The sequence below is a fragment of the Canis lupus genome, chromosome 38, assembly GCF_003254725.2.
Source record: "Canis lupus dingo isolate Sandy chromosome 38, ASM325472v2, whole genome shotgun sequence".
Classification (NCBI taxonomy): Eukaryota; Metazoa; Chordata; class Mammalia; order Carnivora; family Canidae; genus Canis; species Canis lupus.
In genome coordinates this window covers 7,187,877-7,197,666 of record NC_064280.1, presented here as the reverse complement: position 1 = coordinate 7,197,666, position 9,790 = coordinate 7,187,877, and the positions used below count along the sequence as shown (strand labels likewise).

General features: G+C 38.0%; 1 pseudogene; it reads left to right on the top strand.

Moving 5' to 3' along the window:
- The first annotated feature begins 3,500 nt into the window (after nucleotides 1-3,500).
- LOC112642906 (annexin A2-like) lies at nucleotides 3,501-4,523 on the top strand (annotated as a pseudogene).
- The last annotated feature ends 5,267 nt before the right edge of the window (nucleotides 4,524-9,790 follow it).

Below are 9,790 nucleotides of genomic sequence, written 5' to 3'. Positions count from 1 at the left end.
TGTTTCTGTTGTTTGCAAAGTACCTGGCAAAGTGCAATGGATCATAAAAATGCATCAGCCAAAGACTTATTTTTCAGTAATTTAAAATCTATTGGGAAAGAAATGGTAGCCATCATATAAAAAGAACATGCTACAGTTAGAAGTCAGAGATCTAAGAATCACTTATACTTTCTGAAATTAATACGTTGTGTGACTTGGGGAAATTATTCTATCAGTGAAAGTTTATTCCCTTTTAAGATGAAAACAATTACACATATTTTATTTGTGTTTTGTGAGGATTAAATAAGAGTGTATGTGAAATTACCACTTAATTAGTGGTTTAATATTGTTGAATTTGTTGAGTAGGGCATTAAGGCATGAAAATTAAAAAACAAGAATTTAAGAGCAACTCAAGGCAGCCACAGAATTGATGTCAGAAGATCTCAGGGTCTTATGATTGAGCCTGCAACCAGCTCAGAGCTCAGGACAGAGACTCGCTCCATCTCCCTGTTTGCTCTCTCTTTCTTACTCTCTCGAATAACTAGATAAATAAATAAAAACATTTTTTAAATGTTTATGGACATCTAAGCCAAAGAAGCATTGATTTTAATGGTCCATTAATTAAAAACTCGAAGTGAGATTTGGAAAGATGCATTTGTAATAAAAGATACTAATGAGCACACGTTATAGGCTTATATTGGAGGAAGAAGCAACTGGAAGTTCCCACCCTGGGAGTTATTTGAGGAATATAATTCTTGCTGCCCTGAATAGGTTGTATTTAATTCAGGGGAAATCATAACAAGAGCATTTAGCAGGGAGATGATTGCAAACAGCAATCTGACAGTAAATGCTTGGGTCAGTGATGCTCCTGCACATTATTCCCTATTCAAAGCAACTGTGGAAGCTGCATTTCTAGGAAGTGACATTTAAAAGACAGGATAAAGTTTTCAAATGTGTAGTCTTCTACACCTGTAGTGAACATTTCAATGATAATTGCAATGGTGTGAGCTTAAAATAAGGTAAACAAAATTTCATTTTCATACAAAATGGTATGAAAAAATAGAATCAGAAAATGGGTAAGCTTTATATTTATTTTAATTGGCTTATTATCTATTTTACCATTTGCACAGAATATTTATCAACATCTGTGGTTTGTATTTTCTCAGTCAGTCCTTCTTTATAAAGTAAGAAACACTTCAGAGATTTTAGGTCTCCCGCTTTTTTTTTTTTTTTTTTTTTTCACAATGAATCCCATGGGCCCACTTCACATGTGAAAAGCATGCTAAAAAGATAGGTAGATAAATTCCTTCACTTGCAAACTTTCAACTTCAAAGTTTCCACAATAAAGAACACAATTGCACACCAGAGTAAAAAGTGAGTTAACTATTCCTGACACCAAAAAATGGCAATATTGGTCACTTGGTCAACTTTAAACAAATGGCCTTAAGAAGAGCCATTGGGAGAAAACCTGCACACAACTAAAAGGGTCTTATCAATTACCATTGTCAGTTCTTAACTCTGGTAGAGTGAGATTCATTCCTCCGAGTCTGGTGTGGGTCATTTTCTGGTCCTTTGAGCACAGCCGTTCCAAAGACTGAACACACTAAAGGCAACTGCAAATGAAGATTTGCAAAAAGCTTTGAGCAGTGGTACCATCGTTTCAATACGTATATAGAGCAGACATTGTTGATGCCTCACCGCATATTACAACAGTCCTTCATGTTTATCTGCTGCTGCAACTCCCAGCACAGCAACAGCTTCTCACCTTACATGCCTCGCCCCACCCCTTCTCTGCCTTAGGTTTTCTTTGACACCCCAAAAGATTGTTCCACTTAGTCCAAGAATTCATCTCCTGGGAGAGCTCTTCAAACAATGGTAGAAGGGGACAATGGATAAATGTTCCAGTCTCCCCACCATCTGGTAGAACAAGTGTGATATTTGCTTCTCAAGATGTTTTCTGCAATATTGAACCCCAACTTCCCACAATGGTAACCCATTTAATAAAACATTCTAATATTTCCTTTTCATCTTCCCCTTAACCTACAGTCCACACTTCTCCATTTGTGCTTTCTGAAAACATCTCCCATACAAAATACTTAAAATCAAGTCTTTTTATCTTAGGTCTGTTTTTGAAGGAACAAAATTGAGAGTTGGTGCCAAAAGTAGTTCCTGAAGATAAGATTCAGGAATCAGTCCATTTTCTAGTCAGAGGACAATAGGGATCACATTCCTGGGAGCTACCTAGCAATACTGTAGAATCATAATTATTAAAACTCTCATTTCTCCTGGGTTGGACTGAAATAGAGGTGGAAGAAGAAGTACTAGTTTACACAAGAGCTGTAGCACTTGATGTGGAGGCAAAGGTAACTAGAAGGAGCATGGAGTTGCCCAAGAAGCCTTTATATAGAACAATGATAAGCTTGGGGCAGCCAATTATCAACTAGCATCATTTGAAGAGACTTTTCTCTTAAGTAGCTAAATATACATTGAACTGAGTATTTTTGTCTAGAATTTGATCATAAACATCTTGAAGATACAAAGAAGACTGAATATACATCCACAGCAGGTCACCTATGCTAAACTCAGGTCCCTGACAGAGAAGGAGTGAGACATTGAGACTGGTATAGGAGTATTTAGTTGAATTCTTGAGAGGCATGAATCCTGTTATTCTCAGCTCTCTAGGCTGCCCAAGTGTCCCCATTCCCCAATCTTGCTGTATAGAAGCCTGACATTTTGTCACTGGATAGAGATTAAGCAAAGGCTTCACCTGAGGCACATGCCTTCGCAACAGTGTTTGTCCTCATAAGTTTTTGTTCCTTCCTCCCTGCATTGTCTCCCATCTATTGGAGGAAGCAGCTTATTTACCAAGGGAGCTGCAAGACCTGGTAAATATGTGTTAACAGGAATAAGGAGAGTCTCTATACAGGAGAATCTTGAAAGTCTTATGACCAGCAGGGTGGTGGACTATAAGACTGGTTACAGGAAGAATTATTGATATAGTCATCCTCCAATGACTCAGTATTCAATCTAAGCCAGCTTTGTCGGTTTGCTGAGATGGGTCTCAGAATCTCGAACATGATGGTGGTGGTAAATTAGTTGGAGATGCTGGAACAGCTTTGAGAGGTTACTGAGATAAAGATCCAGTGGCTCAGGGAGGTAAGCAAGTTTTAATGGATTTATTACCTGATATAAGATATCCCATTAGCTGGCTATATTCCCTGGGAAGACCCAGAGGACACTCCCTTCACTAAACAGCAGAGAGGCTCTACAACTGGGGATGCTCATAGCTCTCAGCACCCAGCCCAGCTTCCTTCAAAATGTCTACTGTTCTGGGGCAGCCCAGATGGCTCAGCAGTTTAGTGCTGCCTTCAGCATGAAGGCATGATCCTGGGACCCGGGATTGAGTCTCACATCGGGCTCCCTGCATGGAGCCTGCTTCTCCCTCTGCCTGTGTCTCTGCCTCTCTGTCTGTCTCTCTCTCTGTGTGTCTCTCATGAATGAATAAATAAAAAATCTTTTAAAAAATGTCTACTGTTCATTAAATTCTCTGCAAGCTCAGCTTGGAGGGTGATCACTCCACACCCTGAAGTGCATATGGGTCAGTTAAAGCATACTCCAATTTTGATGCTGAGCATGATGCTCTGAACATTGAAATGGCCATCAAGACCAAAAGTGTGGATTAAGTCACTATTATCAACATTTTGATCAACCACAGCAATGAACAGAGACAGAATATTGCCTTCTTCTACCAGAGAAGGACCAAAAAGGAACTTGCATCAGCATTGAAGTTAGCCTTGTCCAGCCACCTGGTGACCATGATTTGGGGCCTATTGAAAACACCTGCTCAGTATAACACTTCTGAACTGAAAGCCTCCGTGAAGAGACTGAGGACTGGTGAGGACTCCATCATTGAGATCATCTGTTCAAGGACCAACCAAGAACTTCAGGAAACTAACAGAGTCTACAAGGAAATGTACAAGACTGATCTGGAGAAGGACATAATTTCTGACACATCTGGTGACTTCGTCAAACTGATTATTACCCTTGCAAAGTGTAGAAGAGCAGAAGATGGCTCTGTCATTGATTATGAACTGATTGACCAAGATGCTTGGGATCTCTATGATGCTGGAGTGAAGAGGAAAGGAACTGATGTTCCCAAGCGGATCAGCATCATGACCAAGAGGAGTGTGTGTCACCTCCATAAATTATATGAAAGGTACAAGAGCTATAGCCCTTATGACATGCTGGAGAGCATCAAGAAGGAGGTCAAAGGAGACCTGGAATGTTCTTTCCTGAACCTGGTCCAGGACATTCAGAACAATGCCCTGTATTTTGCCAACCAACCATACAACTCCATGAAGAGCAAGGGGACTCATGATAAAGTTTTGATTAGAAGCATGGTCTTTTTCAGTGAAGTGGACATGTTGAAAATTAGTTCTGAATTCAAGAGAAAGTATAGCAAATTCCTGCACTACTACATCCAGCAAGACACCAAGGGCAACTACCAGAAAGTGCTGCTGTACCTGTGTGGTGAGGATGACTGAAGCCCACCATGGAATGAGCATCTAGGAGTTGTGCTTCTTTGTTTCCAGTTAACAGTTCTAGAAAATAGCCTGTGACTAACAGTCCTCTTTTACCCACCGCCACAAGGGTGATGGATGTTAGCATAGCTCCCTCCCCATCCTTATTTCAGTTGCCTAAGCATTGGCTGCCTTTCATGTCTAATCTCTCCTTTTAGCCAAAGAAATGAACATTCCAAGGAGTTGGAAGTGAAATCTATGATGTGAAACACTTTGTCTCTTGTGTACTGTGTCATAAACAGATGAATAAACTGAATTTTTGTTATAAAAATTTTTTTAAAAAAATTTAAAATCAGAGAATATATTAAAGAGGTAGACAGTGACATGATTGACCAAATGGTGGCTGTTCTCTGCAGGAAAGCTTAATGTTATAAGATGTTGTTATGGAATTAGGCTTTATAGGATGGGTCCAACCATTGTGTGAATTATAGTATTCTAGAATAGCAGAGACCAGGAGATGTCTGAGGTAAAGTGGGCTTTATTTTATATAAGCGACAGTTTCTAGGTGGTAATTAGAATCCTAACCCTGAACGATCTATAGCAATGGTTTATGAAGCTCTTGAATGCAACCTAGTTGAGGAGCTATTCGATAAGGATACTGTTTGGCTTTTAACAACAACAAAAATAAATCAAAAATGGGTGAGCAGAGACATTTGAAGTCAGACCCCACAACAGAAAAACACAAGCAGCCTACTAGTTTTCAAGAACTCATTCCAACTGACTAATAGGTTCTCCTATTATTGTGGGAACTTAGGGATGACAGTGAAAAGTGAGGTCCTAGTTTCTTTCCATCTGACAAATGGTCCCATGAGTTTGTGGACCCATTCTATATCTGCTTCCCTGTCTCATTGCACATAATTGAGATGGATATGCTTAGCAAAACCTCCTGGCCAGTGGAAAAGGAATCATTATGGTACAAAAAGTCTAGTCAATATCCCTAAAACTATCCCCATTAGCCATAATAGTGAATCAGAAACAATAATACACTTTGGGGGAATCCCTGGGTGGCTCAGTGGTTTAGCGCCTGCCTTTGGCCCAGGGTGTGACCCTGGGGTCCTGGGATCGAGTCCCTTATTGGGCTCCCAGCATGGAGCCTGCTTCTCCCTCTGCCTGTATCTCTGCCTCTCTCTCTCTCTCTCTTTCTCTCTCTCTCTTTCTGTGTCCATCATGAATAAATAAATAAATAAATAAATAAATAAATAAATAAATAAATCTTTAAAAAATAATAACACACTTTGGGTGAAATTATAAATATTGGTTCAAAGTAGTAAAATGACAGTTTCCACTCTATCCCCATTCATCACACCAAGATGGCTTTTTTTAAAAAAATGAATGGATCATGGGGCTGATAATAAATTATCACTAATTAAAGCAAACAATAGATAAGTTGCAGCTGCTGTGCTCTATATATGGTGGTAGCTTCTGCCAGAGGTCAACATTGCTTCTGGCACTTGTTATGCAACTCTTGATCTAGAACTGGAATCGGCAATATTTCTTCATAAAGGGCAACTCAGTAAAAATTTTAGACTTACAGGCCATATGTTCTATGTCACAATTACTCAACTCTGTCATTACAGCACAAAATGATCCTTGCACAATATATAAATAAATGGATGTGACTATGTTCCAATAAAACATCACTTATAAAAATAGATTTGGGTTCAGATTTGGCCCATGGGCCATAGTTTGCCAAATGTTGATCCAGAGAATATTATTTTTCTATCAGGAAGGATGTTCATCTTTACTTGAGCAAGAAATCAAACCATATTCACTATCTTTTTTAGGGCTATTTTAACTCCCCTATTCTCTATTTAAAAAAATAACTATCTTGACTCTTTGGGTACGTTCCACTGGTCCATTATATTGATGACTTTATACTAATTGACCTGGTGAGTAGGAATTATCAAGAACAGAATGGATCCCCTAGTGACACACAGGTACCAGAAGGTGGGTGAGAAACCCTACAGTAAACAGAACTCTCCCCCATCAATGAAATTTTTGGAGGTCCAATGATCTTGGAATGAGGGGACATTCACTGTATGCTAAAAGACAAGTTACTAGATTCTTATCACAATGAAAAAGATGCATGATGCTGTTTTTTAGGTTTGGACATAGCATATAACATTCTCTGTAATACTTCTTCAAGTCATGTATCAGGTGACTTCATAGGTGGAGAAGGTTCTTCATCAGATTTAGGATGAAGTACAAGCACTCAGATTCTGGGACCATATGATTCAGAAACCCAGAACTAACCCATATTAGAAATGCATGCTATGTGGAATTTCGTGTATGTCTCAAATGAAGTTGAAGTGCAGATCTCAAGGAGAAAACTACTCATCATATTAAAAGGAGCTTCTGGGGACGCCTTGGTGGCTCAGTGGTTGCATGTCTGCCTTTGGCTCAGGGTATGATCTTGGAGTCCTAGGATCAAGTCGCGCATTGAGCTCCCTGCATGGAAGCCCCTTCTCCCTCTGTCTATGTCTCTCTCTCTCTCTCTCTGTGTCTCTCATGAATAAATAAAATCTTTAAAAAAAAAAAAGGAGCTTCTGTTATGCTACTTTTTAGTAAGGACTATGTGTCTGACTATGGAATGCCAAGTTGTAACAAAACTAGAGTTGTCAGTATAATCTAGATACTATCACATCCACTAAGACATAATTTGAGTGTACATAATAGAATTCCTCTGTATGATGGGAATGGGATATCTGTAATCAAACCTAATTTGATCCAAAAGACACACATATATTACCTGAATAGGTGACTACATAAACCTCTCGCCTATTCCTGTTACACAATTGGCTCTCTCTCAAGTCATACACCCTGATGGTCTTGTTGATGTTCCCTATTCAATTGAAAGAAAAGAAAAAAAAATCCTAAATCTAGTTTACAGATGGGTTACCTTGATATCTGAGGGAAAGCCAGAAATGAGCATTCTCACACATAGCTCCATTCAAAGATTCAAAGGACATAATGAGGACAAATCTTCCCAGCGATAAGAACTTTGAGCAACACACTTGATCATATCCTTTTAGGGAAGAAGTGGTTGAGATAAAGACATATATGGGTTGTTCAGCAGTGGCAAATGATTTGGTTAGTTGGTTAGGGGACTAGAAGGAACAAGATTGAAAGATTTAATAAAAAAGTTGTAATAAAGAGAAATGTGGATGGGACTATGTGAATGGACCTTAAATGTGAAGATTTTTATGTTTCATGTCAATGTCCACAAGAGAACATGCACTGCAGAGGAGATACTGAAGAACACGAGAAATAAGATGATTTGTCCAGTAGATGTCAGTCAGCCTCTATCCTTTGCTAGCCCCTTGCTTGCATGATTAGCCAATGAGCAGGACAGCTATGATGGCAAAGACAAAGGCTATGAATGAGCATAAAGGTAGGGACACGCTTTTGCCAAGGCTATACAAGTCATAGACATTGCTGAACATCTGAACTTTCAACAGCACAGAACCACTGGCTAGCATGTTGTACACACCAAACCTCTTATATCATGAAGGGAACAATGTTTCCCTTCAATGCAATTGAAACTTACTTTGGAACAATATTTTTCTTCCTTGCACAGATACTACTATCCAAGTCTTTGACAGATTCACTATTATGATATATATATAGACTTAGACCCAAGGAAGTCATTTTATAGCAATAGAGATGTAACAATAAATATGTGCCCATAAGATTCACCAGTCTTACCATATAGCACATGACCCATAATTTCACATCCTGAATTTTAGAATGAACACTCAAAAGTTTAAGATAACAGCTAGGAGGAGATATTCTGCTGGGTTGGAGCAATCTCTTAGAGAATGTGGTATAAATATTGAGTCAGTGGCAAATAGATGGCATTGTGTGTCCAGGAGCTAGAACACATACAACCAAGAACCTTGGGACAGAGTAGGATTGGCTCTTATTGCCATTCTCAGTGATCTCTTTGGAGAATTTTTATTTACTCTCCATGGAATTTTAGTCTCTAAAATTGTCTGGATTGGTTTCATCAATGGGACTGTAGTTTGCTTCACTAATGTTTAGTTTAAGATTTTTAAGAGATTGTAGCTGCCATCATCCTTGAATACCAGTAATTAAGTATTTTCATAAAGTATTTAGGAAATGCTAGGGATTAACAGCGGCAGTACTGCTTATATTTTATCTCATGTCGCCTTGATATACCTGAGTTCACCTAAAATTGTAGTTTCTGACAAGAATGCATCAGGGATAGAGATGTTTCAAGAACAATTTTCTGCTGAAGATGAAAGTATAGGCATAAGGCCTAAGGTATCCTTTGGGGAAAACCCAACATAAGTTATATATCTCAAAATATGTAATGTATAAGTTAAATATATGTAATAATATGAATATATGTTCATGTATATATATACATATGTAATATATATGGTATATATGAATACATATAGTAATATGAATATGTATATATTAAATACACATAACACAAAACCAGTTATATGACTTTATATGGATACTGAGTATATTGTTTCTCCTCACAGACAGATCTTGCCCAGCAGTCTTGTAGGCTAAGAGAATATGTGAGTCATCTCTGATCCTAGCAATAGGAAACATACTAAAACCATTCTAACTCATAATGAATATAGACACAATATAATTAGATCAGCAAATCAAGCAGAGAATTCAAGGTCTAAATGGAAGACAATTAAAATGGTCCTCATTATTCACGCTGAGAAACTGATCTTGGACAGCACATGCATTGCAAGAATTGTTATGAGATAAAAGGGCAAATAGCCTGCACAGTCTGACCAATAGCACATTCCCCAACATGTTCTTGGAAAAGCTTGTAAGAGAAGAATTAAACCTACAGAATTAAACAGTGGAAAAATGGTTCCTTTTGCTGCAGCAAGAAAATCATTGGTTTATAAGTTTAGAAATGTATAGAGAAGGCTTATTAGGCACCAGGAATAATCTAGATGCCTGAAATAATGTGTGAAACACAAGACACCATCACTTTAAATTTTCTTCTTCTATTCATATGGATGTCAAGGGTCAGAGCTAAAACCTGAAACTTCAGTTATCAAATTCTCAACAGTTAAAATTAATTACAAATACTTCTTAATAAGTCAAATGTTGAAAATACATTCTTAAGATAGAGATAAAATAAATGCTGATAGAAATAGTTCAGAAAAGTCAAGCAAAATAATTTAAATATGTAATATTTTCAAGTCATTTTAACCCAGTTTAATGTGGAATTA